The sequence below is a fragment of the Podarcis tiliguerta genome (genome assembly GCF_965153285.1).
Source record: "Podarcis tiliguerta genome assembly, chromosome: 2".
In the NCBI taxonomy this organism is placed as follows: Eukaryota; Metazoa; Chordata; class Lepidosauria; order Squamata; family Lacertidae; genus Podarcis; species Podarcis tiliguerta.
Window position 1 is genome coordinate 56,555,177 of NC_139535.1, and position 16,701 is coordinate 56,571,877.

At 46.9% G+C, this 16,701-nt stretch overlaps 1 protein-coding gene across 4 annotated transcripts in view; it reads right to left on the reverse strand.

Moving 5' to 3' along the window:
* The window catches only part of CPLX2 (complexin 2), a 125,351-nt gene that overhangs the window by 18,238 nt on the left and 90,412 nt on the right, over window positions 1-16,701 (reverse strand). The window lies entirely within an intron of this gene.

The following is a 16,701-nucleotide window of genomic DNA, read 5'->3' on the forward strand; positions in this document are numbered from 1 at the left end:
TCTGCTTCTGGGGCAGAACAAATTTAAGGGCTGGTTTGTGCCTGTGTGCCTTTCACTCAGCAGCTGCAGCATCAAGTGACAACATGCAGGTTTGTAGAAATCAGTCATCGTAAACCTAACACCACAGGCAAGGATTTCCTGCCACCTCTTAGTGGCACGTTTTCAGTGGAAGCAGTTCATGTCATTAGTCATCTAGTCTTGAGGACTCAAAGGATGTTCTGACTGAGCCAAAACTCAGGTCGAGTTAATTAACTGTGCATTAGTAGTTCTGAGTTGATACAGATGTCTCTTAAATCCAAAACCTCCACACAGAAGCTTATATTTGGGCTTAATCCAAGGGTCAGAAGCTTGTGACCCTTGCTGGACTACGCCTCCCCTCCCCACAACTATAGGCTATGCTGGCTAGAGCTGATGGGTACTGGAGTCTAACAGCATCTGGAGGGCCATAGGTCCCCCATCCCCGTCTTAATGGGAAACAAAATTCATCTCCAGATCTGTCTTCAGTTCCAGAATCTCACATAGGAAAATGCCTGCAAGACTCTGCATTTAAACATGTGCAGAGTGTGTGTCTCTTTTTCACCACTGATCAACCTCAATGAACCCACACACATCTGGAATCAAGGGAAAGGACTCCTGGTCAATTGATGTGGCACTCAGATACATGTGGGCTCTGAAATCTCCAGTTTTAGGAGTTAGCCTCTGGCAGAGTTGAATATTGACTGACTCTAGAGCTGGAAAGAATCCACTTCCCACTTGAGTCAATGGCCAAATTCTAATTTGCTTTCATAGACCTGAATGGGATGGGGAGTTCTGTAATTTACCCTTAGGTCACCTAGCTCACCTAGCAGGATATCCTAAACCTAAAGCATCTTGTGTAGATACCTGTCCACCCTTCTACTGAAAACCGACAAGAATTACATCCTGGGTTAAACTGCTAAAACACTTTGTATTGCTAGATGGCTTAGTCTCATGTGGTTCCTAATATAGTTGCACATGCCATTGGAAATATCCCGCCTACATAGTAGTCTTTTAAAATAGCTGCAGATGTAAATTTACTAGCTGAAGGGAGGCAATTTTAATGTATTTTTACTACAGACGCAGGCAGATGACAATACACTAACCTCTTTGTTCCTTTGCACGTTTCCCTTTACTTTCACTTAAAAGCCAGATCCCTAAAAAACAAAACCCCAAAAGGTTGAACAGCAACAGCAGCGAGCTGCTCACTGTACTTCTGTAGCCAAGTTTAAGATGCTTCACAGTTTGCAGAAGACTCCTGCTGCGTGCATAATCTGAGGATTCTGCTTGATGCAAGAGGAACTATAGGATGCAAGTTAGCAAGGAGTGCAGCCTGGAAAGGCAGTAACTGAGCTTGTGTCACAGATCAGGAGCCTCCAATTTCTGCTTCCCCCTCTTTACTAACCTATTTATGAGATCAAAGGTGAGGTTAAACAACGCCCCATACTCATATACGAGGACGTGTGCATGTTGTAATGTGAAAAAGTCTTCTATACCAGTGTGTTTTGTAACATCCAGCCCCTCCTCCAGCCTGATGCGTACAACTGGAAGTGGCTGCAGCAGGAGTCGGCTTCCAGATAAGTGTACTGGCCAAAGACTAATCCTAAATCATATGTATGCTTACTTGGAAATAAGTACCATGGAATTACTCCAAAGTAATAATAGCATAGGATTACAGCTCTTGGCATATTCATTCTCGCCAGTGCTGTAAGTACAAAGGAACACAGGCAGTTGCCTTATACTGAGTCAGACCGCTGGCCTATCTAGCTCAGTATTATTGACATCAATTGGCGCTGGCCAACAAAATATGCCCAACCTGGGCACAGCATGGACTCCACCACTGAGCTTTAGCCTTTCCCACCCTTGCTGGGCCTGCTAAACATCGAGGTAGGGCCAATAGCACATGCTCTGCATGCAGAAGGTCCCAGGTTCAATTCATGGCATTACTAGGAAGGGTTGGGAAACACTCCAGTCTGGAACACTGGGTAGACACTGCCAGTCAGGGAAGGTGATGCTGAGCTGGAGGGATGAGAGCTCTGGCTCTATATCAGACAACTTACATTCGACTTACTTAAGTGGACCCATTTAGTACTACCAGCACAAACCTGAGGCCGTGGCTCTTCTTTAAAGGAAAAGGCACAAGTAGTATTATACATGCGAGGAAATGTATCTCTGAACATGTACAACGTGTTTCCCTCTCACCACTGAGTCACTGCAGCCTGTCCACACACATAGAGAATCAAGGCACAGGCCTCCCTTAAGAGACAGATAGTGGGGCTCCCATGCAAATCTCAGATGTAGTGCCTCTGCCTTAAAAAAAATTTTTTTTAGAAACCTGAAAACTAATAGCAATATTCCTGCACCACTGCCAAATCTTAATACTACATCTAATTTCTTTTTAAAAAATCTTTTTTTATTAAATATTTTCTTGGGTTACAGAAGTATATAAATCGCCTCTCTTTTCAGATAAAAGAGTCATTCTTGCAGATCAGTTATATTTGATGTGAGACTTTAAAGTTGTATACAGTGTCATTGTCTTTCTTTCTCTCAGGATAAGGATCTGTATCGACATTTGATACAAAGTCCTGCTTAATTCTCCAATCGTTTGAAGGTTCCTTCTGCCACCAGTCACTGGTCACCACTCTGAGCTACAAAACCATCTCCATTGACAGTGAACATACTTACCCTGCTCCATTTAAATCTCCATCAACATCATTCCTACTGAGTAACTTCTTCAGTCTTTGGCTTATCATCTTTCAGCTAGGAGCCACGGGAATATTAAGGTCACAATGGAAACATTTATCAGGAACATTCTCAAGAGAATGAGGTACATTTAGTTGCAAAATCCGGTCCCCCGGGGAGACTTAAAGCCTATGCTTGTAAAAGACCAGAAAGTGTCTGAGTAGGCAATGCTTTTGCACTTAGTCCTCGGCAATAAACTTGACTGGTACTTCTACCTTTTATGGCCACTCTGGTGATTATTGAGGAAAGATCCAACACTTTGTGGGTTTTGTGTGGGTTTGTTTATTCTATGGGCAGAGTTTGAAAAAATGTGCTGATGGTAATGGCAGTTTGACAATGGAACCAATGACCTAGAAGGGTAGGTAGAGATCTCTTCCTCAATGAAGGCCATCTCTTGGGGGTGTCTAGCTTTGGATTATCTATGTCAAGAAGGGACCCGGACTAGATCTAATCTGTCCCATCATTCTTCGATTTATTACACCACTGCCGGCCACTTTTCTCCAATAAGCTCAAGGTGGTCTACATGGTTCTCCCCTTCCCATTTTATCCTCAGAGCAACCTGGTGATGTAGGCTGAGAGAAAACGACTAGCCCAAGGTCACCCTGTGGGTCACCCAGGTTCTTGCCCACCATTCTTCCCACTGTACCATAGAATCACAGAATCATCAACCTGTAGAGTTGGAAGGGACCCCAAGGGTCACCCACTCCAACCTGTTGCAATGCAGGAATCTCAGCTAAAGCATCTAGGACAGATGGCTATCTAACCTCTGCTTAAAAACCTCAGTGGAAGGAGGGTCCACAATCTCCCAAGGGAGACTGTTCCACTTCCAGAATCTCCTTTCCTGTAACTTGAAGCCATTGGTATCAGTCCTACTCTCCAGAACAGGAGAAAACAAGCTTGCTCCCTCTTCCATGTGACAGCCCTTCAGATATCTGAATATGACTATCATATCTGCTCTGAGTCTCCTCTTTTCCAGGCTAAACATACCCAGTTCCTCCAACTGTTCCTCATAAGGCTTTGTTTCATGTGGGCTCTTGTGTTGTCCTTCCTCCATGGAGCTCAGAAGCACTCACTGATTGGGCCTTTACCCTCAGGAGGTGGGACCCTGGTGTAACTGCGTTCTCTGAGTGAGGCTACTTTAGTAAGCACATTCTTTGCCTCCTGGTCCAGCCAGCCAAAGATCAGCTCATTCTAGGAATATAGCTTTGAGGACATGAGTTGGAGCAGCCTGGAAACAGCTGCCAATATGCAATGCATCTTGAGCTGATGGGACATGAACAAGGATTTTGGCTGTAAGCCAAAGCATGCCCTGCTATTATGGCAATGATTCATACACAATGGAATTTGAAAAGGAATGAAGGGAGATCCAGCTCCTTCCCTTCTCAGGAGTTCATTCTGCTAAGATTTCTTTAAGCAAGCAAGGTAGAATCATTTTTTTTTACCTGTTCAGTTCGATTAGGAGGATTAAGGTAATGGCGAGTGGGGTGGCATTCCTACCATCACAGAACTCTAGGTGTGAGAGTCTCAGAAGTTCATGCAGCTGAATACTAGAGCTTAAGGATTTGTTATACGCTGAATAACTCTTCATATATTAGTGTATAGTAGGAGACAGCTTATCAGCCAATTTATTGATGCTCACACCCATAACTATGAGAAAGAAGAGAAAAATCTCTAGATGCATGCAGCAGAGCACTTTCTTAAGCCCAACGCATTTCAAATTAGGATCTTATTCATAGGCACTTTAAACACAACCAATCCTAATCTTTAGTCTCCAGTGACTCTGATGCAAAGCAGTTCTGTATAGTTAAATAAATACATCACCAGCCCCTGATTCCTAATAGACAAAGGAGCTGAACCCAACACATTTTTAATGCCTCACTGGTCAAACTAGTGGGATTAGTTTGGTAATCATTGTGCTTACATGATTCAGTTTGCAGACCATCAGCTTTGCTCCAGTGACATTGCTATGGACTTCAGAGCAGGGGTCAGCAACCTTTTTCAGCCATGGGCCGGTCCACCGTTCCTTCGACCATGTGGTGGGCTGGACTATATTTTTTTGGGGAAAATGAACGAATTCCTATGCCCCACAAATAACCCAGAGATGCATTTTAAATAAAAGCACACATTCTACTCATGTAAAAACACGCTGTCCGTGGGCCGCATTGAGAAGGCGATTGGGCTGCATCCGGCCCACGGGCCTTCGGTTGCCTTACCCCTGCTCCAGAGGAACATAGAGCTCATACGGACAGTCAAAATTCGTATGCTACTTACTCAGCTCTTGGGAGCACACTTCCTTTCTCAGAAAAAAAAAAATCAGCAGCTTTAAACAATAAGAGCTACAATGTAGATGCATTTGCTTGGAGCAGCTCCAGTTACAGGAAGCTTGATTAAGAGTTGTAAGGTAAAGGTAAAGGTACCCCTGCCCGTACGGGCCAGTCTTGACAGACTCTAGGGTTGTGCGCCCATCTCACTCAAGAGGCCGGGGGCCAGCGCTGTCCGGAGACACTTCCGGCTCACTTGGCCAGCGTGACATCGCTGCTCTGGTGAGCCAGAGCCGCACACGGAAACGCCGTTTACCTTCCCGCTAGTAAGCGGTCCCTATTTATCTACTTGCACCCGGGAGTGCTTTCGAACTGCTAGGTTGGCAGGCGCTGGGACCGAACAACGGGAGCGCATCCCGCCGCGGGGATTCGAACCACCGATCTTTCGATCAGCAAGCCCTAGGCGCTGAGGCTTTTACCCACAGCGCCACCCGCGTCCCCTGATTAAGAGTTGTATGTTACTCCAAAACTAGTGTAGCGCCATAGTAACAAACACTAACCTGATGATGAAAGAAACTGATTTGGCATAGCTTAACCTGGCTCATTTGCCCTAATCTTGAAAAGCATGGGATTGTTGGGATATCTTCCTCAGCCTGTCACACTGCTAGACGTGGGTTGCTGCAGTAACTACCCAATCTCTGCGATGTTGCGTCGACAAGTCACTCCAACCTGTCTAAGCCCGTAATTGCTGGGGCGTGCTAGGGTGAGGTATCTGTATCTTTAACTGTGTGCATTTGCCACTGAAACAGAAAATAAGAACCTCTCTCTACAGATCTCACTGGGAATCGTCTGTGCATGTGTGTGTGTGTTTCCCGCTTCTGCCAGCTAATCAGGTGGCATCCCCACTCGATTGATCCTGCCCTGTCTCACATAAATTAGCCACTGTTGCTTCTTGATAATTAAGTTCATTTTGGCAAGGCAGAGAACACTGCTGTGGCCTCGGTCGTGGGAGATAAATAGCTTGTAAGCAGGATGAGAGGTATTTCTCTGCTTTGCACATAACTTGAGTTCGCTCCTCCCCACAGGGCTCTCAAAGCCCACTGCAGAAGCAGCGCTTGTACCTCTAGCCCATTGGCACTTCTCCCCTCTTGAGCTCTGATGCTACGCTTTGACACAGTCAGATCAAAGAGGGAGAAACTCATTTAGGAACACCGAGGACGCTGTTCATTACTAAGGCAGACCATAGGTCCATCTAGCTGGGTATAGCCCCACAATGAACGGCAATTGCTCACCTGGAGTTCAGACTGGGGACATTTCCAGCCCAACAGAGTGTGTGTGGGTGTGTGCTGTGGGTGCCATGGCCCCAGGTGCAATTTTGAGAGGGGGCGCAAACAGGCGCCCGCGCAGCAGGCTCCTTCATTGGAGCCTGGCTCCATGCCAGAAGGAGATGTGCCTTGGCTGCAGCACTTGTGCAGCTCTGCCCTGAACAAGGGGAGAAGAGCAGTCCGTGGCACACCTGGAACCGGCGGCAGCAACTCTTCTGACCTGACGGCTGAGAGCAGGAGAGTCGGCGGCAATGCTGCTGCCCACCCTCCTTGGCCGCAAGGCACCACGCGGCCGGCTGCAGTAGCTCTGCCACCAGGTCACGTCTGACCTGGTAGTGGAGAGCAAGGGGGAGAGTGAGTGGCAAAACTGCCACCTGCTTTCCTCCGCCGTGGCCTGGCCATAGCAGCTCTGCTGCCGGGTCAGGCCTGACCTGACCGCGGAGAGGAGGAGAGTGAGCAACAGCTTCCCCACCTCTCTCCTACCCTGAACTATGGCACGTGGGTGGGCACCCTCTGCGCTCCACCCCCTTGGGGGCATGCCCCATGTGCTCGCCCTGGACAGTGTGGGCATATGCTCCGCTGCTGCAGCCCAAGCAGGGTTACCAAAGATCGAACCTTCGGCATGCAAGGCAAATGCATTACCACTGAGCTACAACTCTTCCTTTTGAGAGGGGTGTGACAACTCCCAGGGATGATAGGAAGCAAGATCTCTTCATGAAATCCAAGTTATCATTAAGGTGGCGCTGGGGGTTAAACCACTGTACCGCTTGGGCTTGCTGATCGAAAGGTCGGTGGTTTGAATCCCTGCGACAGAGTGAGCTCCCGTTGTTCGGTCCCAGCTTCTGCCAACCTAGCAGTTCTAAAGCACGCAGTGCAAGTAGATAAATAGGTACCGCTCCGGTGGGAAGGTAAATGGCGTTTCCATGTGCTGCTCTGGTTTCACCAGAAGCGGCTTAGTCATGTTGGCCACATGATCCGGAAAAACTGTCTGCAGAAGCGGACAAACGCTGGCTCCCTCGGCCTGTAAAGCGAGATGAGTGCTGCAACCCCAGAGTCATTTGTGACCAGACTTAATTGTCAGGGGTCCCTTTACCTTTACCGTTATTAAGTGATAGTCCTCCAGACCCTTCATTCTGGAGTAGTCCTGCTGGTATACATTTATTTATTCTGGGTTAAAAACTTTTGCAATTGCACAATTGCAGATGAATTTCTTTTAGAACCACAGCTTTAGAAGTGGGTGGAATCACCTTCCATGGAAGAATTAATTCCAACGTAAGGAGGCAGGAGGAGATCTCAAAGGTGGAACATCTTCTCCATTGTAAAGCATGTGGTGCAAGAGGTGTGAGTATGCATTGGGGTAAATGAGGCTTGGAAAACGAGGCCTGCTGGAAAATAATAGATAAAGGCTAGTAATAATAATAATAAGCACAGGAACCACAGCCATTGGAGATGGAAAAGGCTGATGAGCTCATCCATGACAACTGCCCACCAATGCAGAATAAAACTGGCTGATCATGTTTCTAGCCTACAGACCATCTGGCTGGCTACAATCCCCCTCCCCTTGCAACCAGCAGTGTTTCCATCTTGCAACTTGCAGAAAAGAGAAAACGATACAAATTAAAATTCACAATTAAAGCAATTAATGATGCATTCTAGAAGGGAAAAACACAGGGCTTGTAGGTGCTATCATTTTTTGGACTAGTATTCAAGACATGGGAAACATGGGATTGTGAGCTATACAGAACTTTCCTGAGAGTTCCAAGATCAACTCCCACCCCTCTAACCCAAAGTTAACCAGTCAACATGAGTTTGGTTCAGCTAAATAGTTTTTCAGAAAGAAATGGGGGTGAATAGCAAGCAGACACTTTAGTTAGATTACAAACTGTCTGGCATTGCTGGAGAAACAAGGTTACATTCCTCATAGAAACAACGTGGACTGCTCTCCCCAACTGTTTAAAGCAAAATACAAAAAACATTCCCCAAAGAGATATAAATAAACCAGCTTGCCCATCTTAAATATTACTAGGCCAACACGGTCCCTTATAAGGCAAAAACTGTTTTATACAAGTAGCCTTATTATCCACTGTAAGGGGAAGACAATAAGCAAGCCCTGTGAATTTTCAGAGGTGGCACTCATTTCATTTGCGATGTGATTTACAAGCAAGAATCTTCTTCACCACCGCCACCATCTATATCACTTTTCATGTCAAAGTGCTTTACAATCCTTGTCACATTTTTCATGCTGTTGTAGATCACAAGTATCTTTATCTACTTGGATGGCTTTAAAAGAGGGTTGGACAAATTCACAGAGGATAAAGCTATCAATGGCTAATAGCCATGATGGCTATACTCTGCCTCCATGGTCAAAGCCAGCAATGCTTCTGAATACCAGTTGATGGGAACTGCAGCAGAGAAGAGTGCTCTTGTGCTCAAATCCTGCTTGTGGTTGACCACTGTGAGAACAGGATGCTGGACTAGATGGTCCATGGGCGGGATCCAGCAGGGCTCCTTATACATTTGGGAAATAGGGGCTGAGAGACAACAGCTCGCAAAAGGCCATCCGATGAGCCTACTAATGTTAATGGGATTTGAGCCCAGATCACCCCGGTAGAATGCCATTGCTCCATCAAAACCAAACTGGCTTTCCCTGCTGATACTTCATTATGCACACAAAATGGAGTGAGAAGGCAACCGTTACATATACACAGGAATGAATGGGAATTGAAGTCCAATGACTGTTCATCATGGTAAAATCAGGGGATTGCGCAATGCTAAGAAATATTGTAAAAACCTCCCCCCTTGCACCAGTGGCGTAGCGTGGGGGGTGCAGGGGGGGCCGGCCGCACCGGGCGCAACATCTGGGGGGGCGCGCTTGCACTCGCAGCTCTCTGCCCCTACCTGGCTCGCTCACTTCTCTCACTGCAGTGCTGGCTGTGCGAATCCGATCCGAGCCGCCGGGTCGCCGCCCACTGTGGAGCGGGGGGGGGGTGCCAGGTGTGCGGTGCGGAGAGAGAGCGAGGGACTATCGGGGGGGGGGTACGGACAGTGCAGCGGGGGGCGCAAATTACTTGCCTTGCCCCGGGTGCTGACAACCCACGCTACGCCACTGCCTTGCACTGAGTATTTTGCTTGGACACAAGCAGAAGTAACATCTCAGATCACTGCAGCAGAATGGTAAGGTGCAGGTTTCCAACAAAACAAATACTCAACCTCCCAACCTCAACCTCCCAACCAAGTGCCATATGGAGTCCCATCTGCGGAGTTAACAGCTTGAACCCTGTGTAGGGCAGTGACAGTGTAGCCCCTGTGCAGACATGACAATAATGCCAATTGCTCTGGCCTCTGGTCAAAGAAGATACTCTGGCTGTCTCTGGTTCTTGCAAAGACATTCAGAAGTTAGAATCACCGAGCTCTTTATTTGCATTGCTCTGCTGAATATACAAACAATCTCTCTCTCTCTCTCTCTCTCTCTCTCTCTCTCTCACACACACACACACACACAATGTTAAGAGACTTCCAGAAAAAAAGTTTTGAGAAATAGTCACATACTCCGGGCCAAATTCAGGGCCGGTCCTGTCATTAGGCAGAGTGAGGTGACTGTGTCAGGCAGCAAATGCTGGAATGGGGGACAGTGGAGAAAGCCTCCTGGCTGTGCCCTAATTCTGGGGGACGGAGCTGTGTGTTGTGTGTGCCACAGGACCTGACTTGGACCCTTATAGCTGCTGCCCTCAGGTATGGTGGAAGACAGAAGCCTATTGCCGATATTGAAATTAAGATTCAACAATCAGTTCATGAAATTAGGTTGGGTGTGTGCCATCTTGTCCTTCATCTCAGGTAGCAAAATGTACAGTGGTACCTCGGGTTACAGATGCTTCAGGTTGCAGACGCTTCAAGTTACAAACTCCACTAACTCAGAAATAGTACCTCAGGTTAAGAACTTTACTTCAGGATGAGAACAGAAATCGTGCAGTGGCAGTTGAAGGCCCCATTAGCTAAAGTGCTACCTCAGGTTAAGAACAGTTTCAGGTTAAGAACGGACCTCCAGAACAAATTAAGTTCTTAACCCGAGGTACCACTGTATTGTGCTGGCCCTGGACTAACTAAATGTGACTTAAGTGAATCTGTATTTAACATGTAGGTCTTTTAAAAGATGCATACAGCACCAGTTGGGTGGGTAGGGGTTGATCATTAACAGGATCACAGCTGGTGCAGGTGGAATTTTTAACACTTTCCTCCCTTACTGCAGTCTTGGGGAACCCACTTCCTCCAAAGCTGGTATTTACTTTGGGAAGGAAGCTTTTGTTGGTGTCAGCGGGAGGATTTCCCCTCAGATAAATACTAGCTTAAGGGGAGAGGTTTTCCTTAAGAGAAAGAGAAGAAAGGGTTTAATTCTCCCTCCACGCCTGCTGGGAATGCAAAGATAAGTTTAACAGTCACATCAGGTTAGGCCCTCAAAGACCCCCCCCCACACTTAGAATACAGTGGTACCTCGGGTTACACACACTTCAGGTTACAGACGTTTCAGGTTACAGCCTCCGCTAACCCAGAAATAGTACCTCGGGTTAAGAACTTTGCTTCAGGATGAGAACAGAAATTGTGCTCCAGCGGCGCGGCAGCAGCAGAAGGCCCCATTAGCTAAAGTGGTGCTTCAGGTTAAGAACAGTTTCAGATTAAGAACGGACCTCCGGAACGAATTAAGTACTTAACCTGAGGTACCACTGTAATAAACATAAAGAGCAGACCCTTCTGGGTGTTAAAACCAGCAGAGAGAGTCCTCTTCATACTTCTACCACCTTCAGTTGGTTGAGTGTGAGTGTGAGTGTGTGTGTGTGAGTGTGTGTGTGTCAACCTAAGAGAGGGCATTCTCTGTGGCAGCCCTTAGGGCTCAGATTTCAACCCCCCCCAATGCACCTGGCACCTTCATTATGCAGTTTGCTGAAGACACACCTTTTTACCCTGACCTTTGAACCCTAAGAGTGATATTTGCAGGACCGACCCCATTAATGTGGATGTAATTTGTCTCAGACTGTTTTTACATGTGTATTTTAAATTACTAGGACATTATGGTGAAGGGCTGGTAACAAATGGAATGAGCAATACTTGTAAGGACATCAGCACTTGCAAAGTGGGAGGTGAGCATTACAGTGGTACCTTGGGTTACAGACGCTTCAGGTTACAGACTCCGCTAACCCAGAAATAGTACCTCAGGTTAAGAACTTTGCTTCAGGATGATAACAGAAATCATGCTCCGGTGGTGCGGCGGCGGCGGCAGCAGCGGCGGCAGCAGCAGCAGCAGCAGGAGGAGGCCCCATTAGCTAAGGTGGTGCTTCAGGTTAAGAACTGTTTCAGGTTAAGAACGGACCTCCAGAATGAATTAAGTACTTAACCCAAGGTACCACTGTAATTTGCTGCAAGTATGGAAAGAGGAAACTGCTGTCATCACTTTCCCAGGTCAGATAGTTGTGGCAAAACAGGTACATGTGCCACACTTTGCAAGTGATGAGGTCCTTATGGTTTTTCCAACGGGGAGGTAAATTACATCAAAAAGCATCCTGCACAAAGAAGCCTTCAGATGTAAAAAGTTTCTAAACACACCACCTGCATCAAATAGTGTGGAGTCCACATTATATCCCAAATACAGTTTCTCTCTCTCATATACATAGTTCCTTTCTCTCTTTCTCATGCAAACACACATGCACACACATCCTCACTGTCATGCACAGGCCACCAGGCTCTCCTTATAATAATTGTATTCTCTGCCTCAAAATATATATTCTTTTCCAACAATGCAATTCCCTCTCTTTCACCCACCCACACAGAGTCTACCAAAAGCCATATGTTCAGGCTCTCTCACATAAAACGGACACGTATAGAGACATACACACCTACAGTTTCTCCCACGCCGATTATCTCAAGCACAGCAAGCTCTCTTCCTCCCCCACAATTTGTAGAGAAAGAGACCCTCTCTCATTCCCTTCCTCTGTTTAGAATTGCTCCACTGTCTCCTAAGCTTCATTTTGCATGTGTCTGCGCATACATGGATTAAGGCCACTAAAATTCCAAAATGGGGGGGGGGGGGAGGCAGGGGAAAAGCACGAAGGTGCACGTGAAGGAGTAGCCTGAGGGTCAATTCACAGGACCATCAGGCAAATGGTGATGGGTGGAAACCATCACAAAATTCCTAGCAATCCTTGCTCCCTGCCTGTGGCTTTTATGCAATGCGAAGGTACAATCACACCACCAGGATTGTATGTTTCACATTCTGCCACAGATTCCTTTTGAGAGTGGTTTTCAGTGTGGTGTAAAATCAATATAAAATTGTGTCAATACTGATGCCTGTGCATGAACAGTCCATCCTGGGTGGACAACCAACCTTTGAACTATCTCAAGTGGATTTCTTTCAGCCACCACATGCACAAGGGCTGTGCAAATTAACCTTTGTAAAAACTGGAAATCTAGAAATCTAGAATGATGTGAAAATCTTCACTTTGGGGTTGGACTAGATAGCCACCAAGGTTCCTTCCAGCTCTAAAATCCCATGATTCTATAACCCAGCTAAATAGGGCTCATAAGAGTGAGAAGCGCCATCTGGTCGCACTGCACAAGTTACAAAATGGTGTGGGAGGAGAGACTCCATTTGGAAACCAGCCCCACAGTGGTCTGGGTCTAATCTTTAATCCCCAAGGAACCACCAGGAATGTGGCCTTCAGCACCTGCCCAGACTTCTTAAGGAATCTTTCATCTCGGTGCTCTAGGAAGGGAGCTTAAGAAGCCAGAAAGATTTGAATTTTCAGCATAGGTAGATTTGAGGTTGTTTGGCACACCGCATTGCACCAAACACCAAGTTCAGCAAAAAGTTACAAAGGAGAAAGGCAATAAGTACTATGCTTACAGTAAAAATGTTCAACTACCATACCAAAACATGTTAATTTGGCAAACCACCTTGTCGAATTCTTTTTTGTTTTGTTCTAAGGACAGGTCTGTCCAACCACCAACAGATGCACTCTCCGTAAGAGTGTCTTGCAGGTGAGTGAGTCCGTCCTTGTCCTTCTCTTTAACAGGATGGACAGAATAGGAAAAACAAATTCTTGACCCACTTGGACCTGGATGCAGGCTCCCTCTTTTAGAAAGAAGACTAGTCACATTATTTTAAGTTCAGCTCTTTAATCCACGGCTGACTGGTTCCTTCGAATTTGCCTTATTTCAGCTGCCACAGCTGTTGCCCATCTAGTGCTACTGTCCCCAGTACAGTGGAGTTGCTGGAAATCATAAGAGGGGAGGGTGCTTCTGTGCTCAGGTACTGCTTGTGCGCTTCACATGGAAATCTAGCTGGCCACCATGAGAACAGAATGCTGGACTAGATGGACAACTGGACTGATCTGGCAGGGCTATTCTTAAATTAATTTTAATCCTCCCTCTATGCACCTTAATTCAGCCACTAATGAGAAGTGATCTCACTGTCAGCCTGATTCTCTACAGATGGAAGTTAAAGGATGGTAAATGAAACAAAGACACAATCAACTACTTTTGGAAAGAGTTGCCAGCCAAGCTATGACTAGTGTTTGTGGCTTGCATCACATGAGTAATCTAGGATGAGACTATATTAAATAAGCTTGCTTTGTTTACATTTTGGGAGACAAGCATATGGCCAGGTGTGATGGAGCCATAATGTGTATTTAATAATGTATCCAGGTGGTGATATATGGAAATACAAACACACATGCATGTAAGTGGTGCATGAAGAGTGGAGATTCTGAATTGACAAACAGGATGTGTAACAGAGAAACTATTACAGAAACTATGCCAAATAAATGATTATATGGTGTGTGTGTGTGTAAAAGAGAGAGGGAGAGAGAAGGGGAATTGAGGCAGGTGGAAGATGGAGCTAGAGACACGATCCTTAGTTTAAGTAAGGACTCACTAGGCTCAGCTCCAAATCCCATATTCAGTGCTGGGGCTGAAGCTCTAGAAGATGTAATTAAGGAGAGAGGGTCTCTGAGCATGAACAGAACACAAAACCACAACTGATGTTACAGCAACTGCTGACAAGTGCATGCACAGAAAACCAATGTGGGTGCATGAAAAGCTGAAGCGTAAGTGTCAGCACTTGCTATCACGTCTGAACCCACTCTAAGTGACCACAGGCCCCCTCTGCATCTCCAGAATTACAGGGGAAGGACTTCTAGACTAGAAAGTAGAGATTCCAGGTAGGTCTGAGCCCAGGACTTCTCCCCACACCCCAAAAATTAAGAGTGGTGAGCCAGAGTTTCACAAGTGACACAAGGATCCTACACAGTGCCCAGATGCCAAATGGTGACCGATAACTGTTAAACAGCAAAAGTGGCTAATGGCATATCACACATATCCAAGAGTGGTGCATGACATGTCAGAGTGAGTAGGAGAAAGATGTATGCAGCATTATATAAAAATAGCAGTTGTATACCTCCTGTAAATTATGCACCATAGGACATGTGAGGAAGCATGCATGAGAGAATTTAAAACAATGCAAAGGAGTTAGGTGTTAGATCAGGTTATATTAACTGACTTTGACACTGGAGGTACATGGAGTGTCTCTGTGCATTGGAAGCCATAGAAAACAGGATGTGCATGACTGAGATGTGCAGCATTGCATTCCATGGGACTACATGCACACAAAATGTAGCACATCAGTGTTGTATGGCAGCTGTGTTCATAGGATGTCATTTGTTGTGCACTATGTGGAACAATGGCATCTTGATGTTGAAGAGAGGGGGGCTGAAATGGTTGAAGAATTATGTCTGCATTAGATGTGCCTTTGTGAGATGTTTCTTTTTTCAAGGAAATTATGCAGAGGATTATGTGTGCTGGGGGAAAGAACTAGGTGAAATAAAATGGAACAAGCAGCCGGGAGAGAGTGAGAAAGACTGGAGAGATATAGCTAGGGATGTTTCTGCTTGATATTGTGAGTCAAATGTATGATTTAATGGACATTTTCATAAGTGTTGCTTGCATCGTTTTTTCATTTTTTTTTCGAAAAAAGAAAAGTCTCAAAGGTTATTTAAGTGTCATGTGTGTGAAAATTGCCCTTCTGTGTATGTGCACAAACACATTCCACACACTTTTAATTCCCTGGAATTAAAACGACCTAGTCCAATTAACCTGAATGCATCTAAATGGGAACCTGGGCTTAAGCGGATTCCTAGGGATCAGTCCCTGCAAAGTGTCTGTAATGCCTGCGTGTGCCTAAGATACACAGTGTGTAAAAAACTGCGTGCGTTCGTGTTTGTGTGTGGAAAGAGAATCCTTTGCTGGTTAGCATATCTGCCTTCTGGGGCTGTTGGTTCTGGCACCTGGTGCATTTAGCCAAGAATTCCGGCAGCCCTCCTTGCCCCGGGGATGAATGAATGCAGCCCGTCGAGTTTGCCCTGCCTTTGCACGCTTTACTGCCCTCCGCTGAGTTTCTAAAGATCCCGAAGAGGGAAAGCAGAGCGGAGCTGCGGCTGTATCAACCGCTAGCAGAGGAGCCCCAGCTGCTTCGGGAAGGACATGCAAGGGACCCAGCCCGAGTTAAGGGCGCGGGGAGACCACCAACCACAGGAGTCTTTGGTTTGCCGGCGCAGTAAGGAAGGCAGGCGCAAATCTTTGGCACAGTGACCATGACTCGAAAATCTAACTTGCTTCGGTTCCCACCGGTGGAACTTGAGCGGCCAAGGGTCAAAGTCCCTCTCTGGAAGCCTGTCGGAGAGGTGAGCGGGAAAAAGAGGAGACTGTCTAATAGACCGAGCAGGGGGTACTTGACCCGCTCTTAGCAAATCATCATCGTCTTCTTCTTCTTCTTCTGCGCGTTTCCAAATGACACTACACTGACGACCCCGAACCGTGCCCTGCGCCAGCGAGCGGGAGGGAAGCCACGAGAAAACTTGCTTTGCTTTTCATCCCTTCAAACACACATGGATGGCTGCTCCCCAGCCCCAGCCCCGCCGCGACAGAGCCCACACAGAGCCAGAGAGCGAGGAGGGCTCCTCCTGCCCCACTCGATCGCTGGAGCTGCGCGGCTGCCTAGCAAACAGAGATCACCCAGACAAGGGCAGAGAGCGAGGAACCAACCACTTGGTCGCATTCAGGTGCGACCGCGATCGGCCAGAAGACCATGGAGCTCTGGCGATCATCCCCGGCGGATTTGCTTCAGCTGCAAAAGCGGGCAAGGTCCTGGTTCGGTCTGGGTTAGTCTGCTAGCTGGCTAGAAACTGCCTCTGGGGCTGAGGCAGAGGCGCACGCAGCCTGTGGGTCAAGTCCCAGAGGCAGGCGATGGGCGCAGAGGGGTTCCGAGGATTCCTGGGAGTTGGCGTGGCGTGGGCGGGTGTGCGCCCACTTGTGGG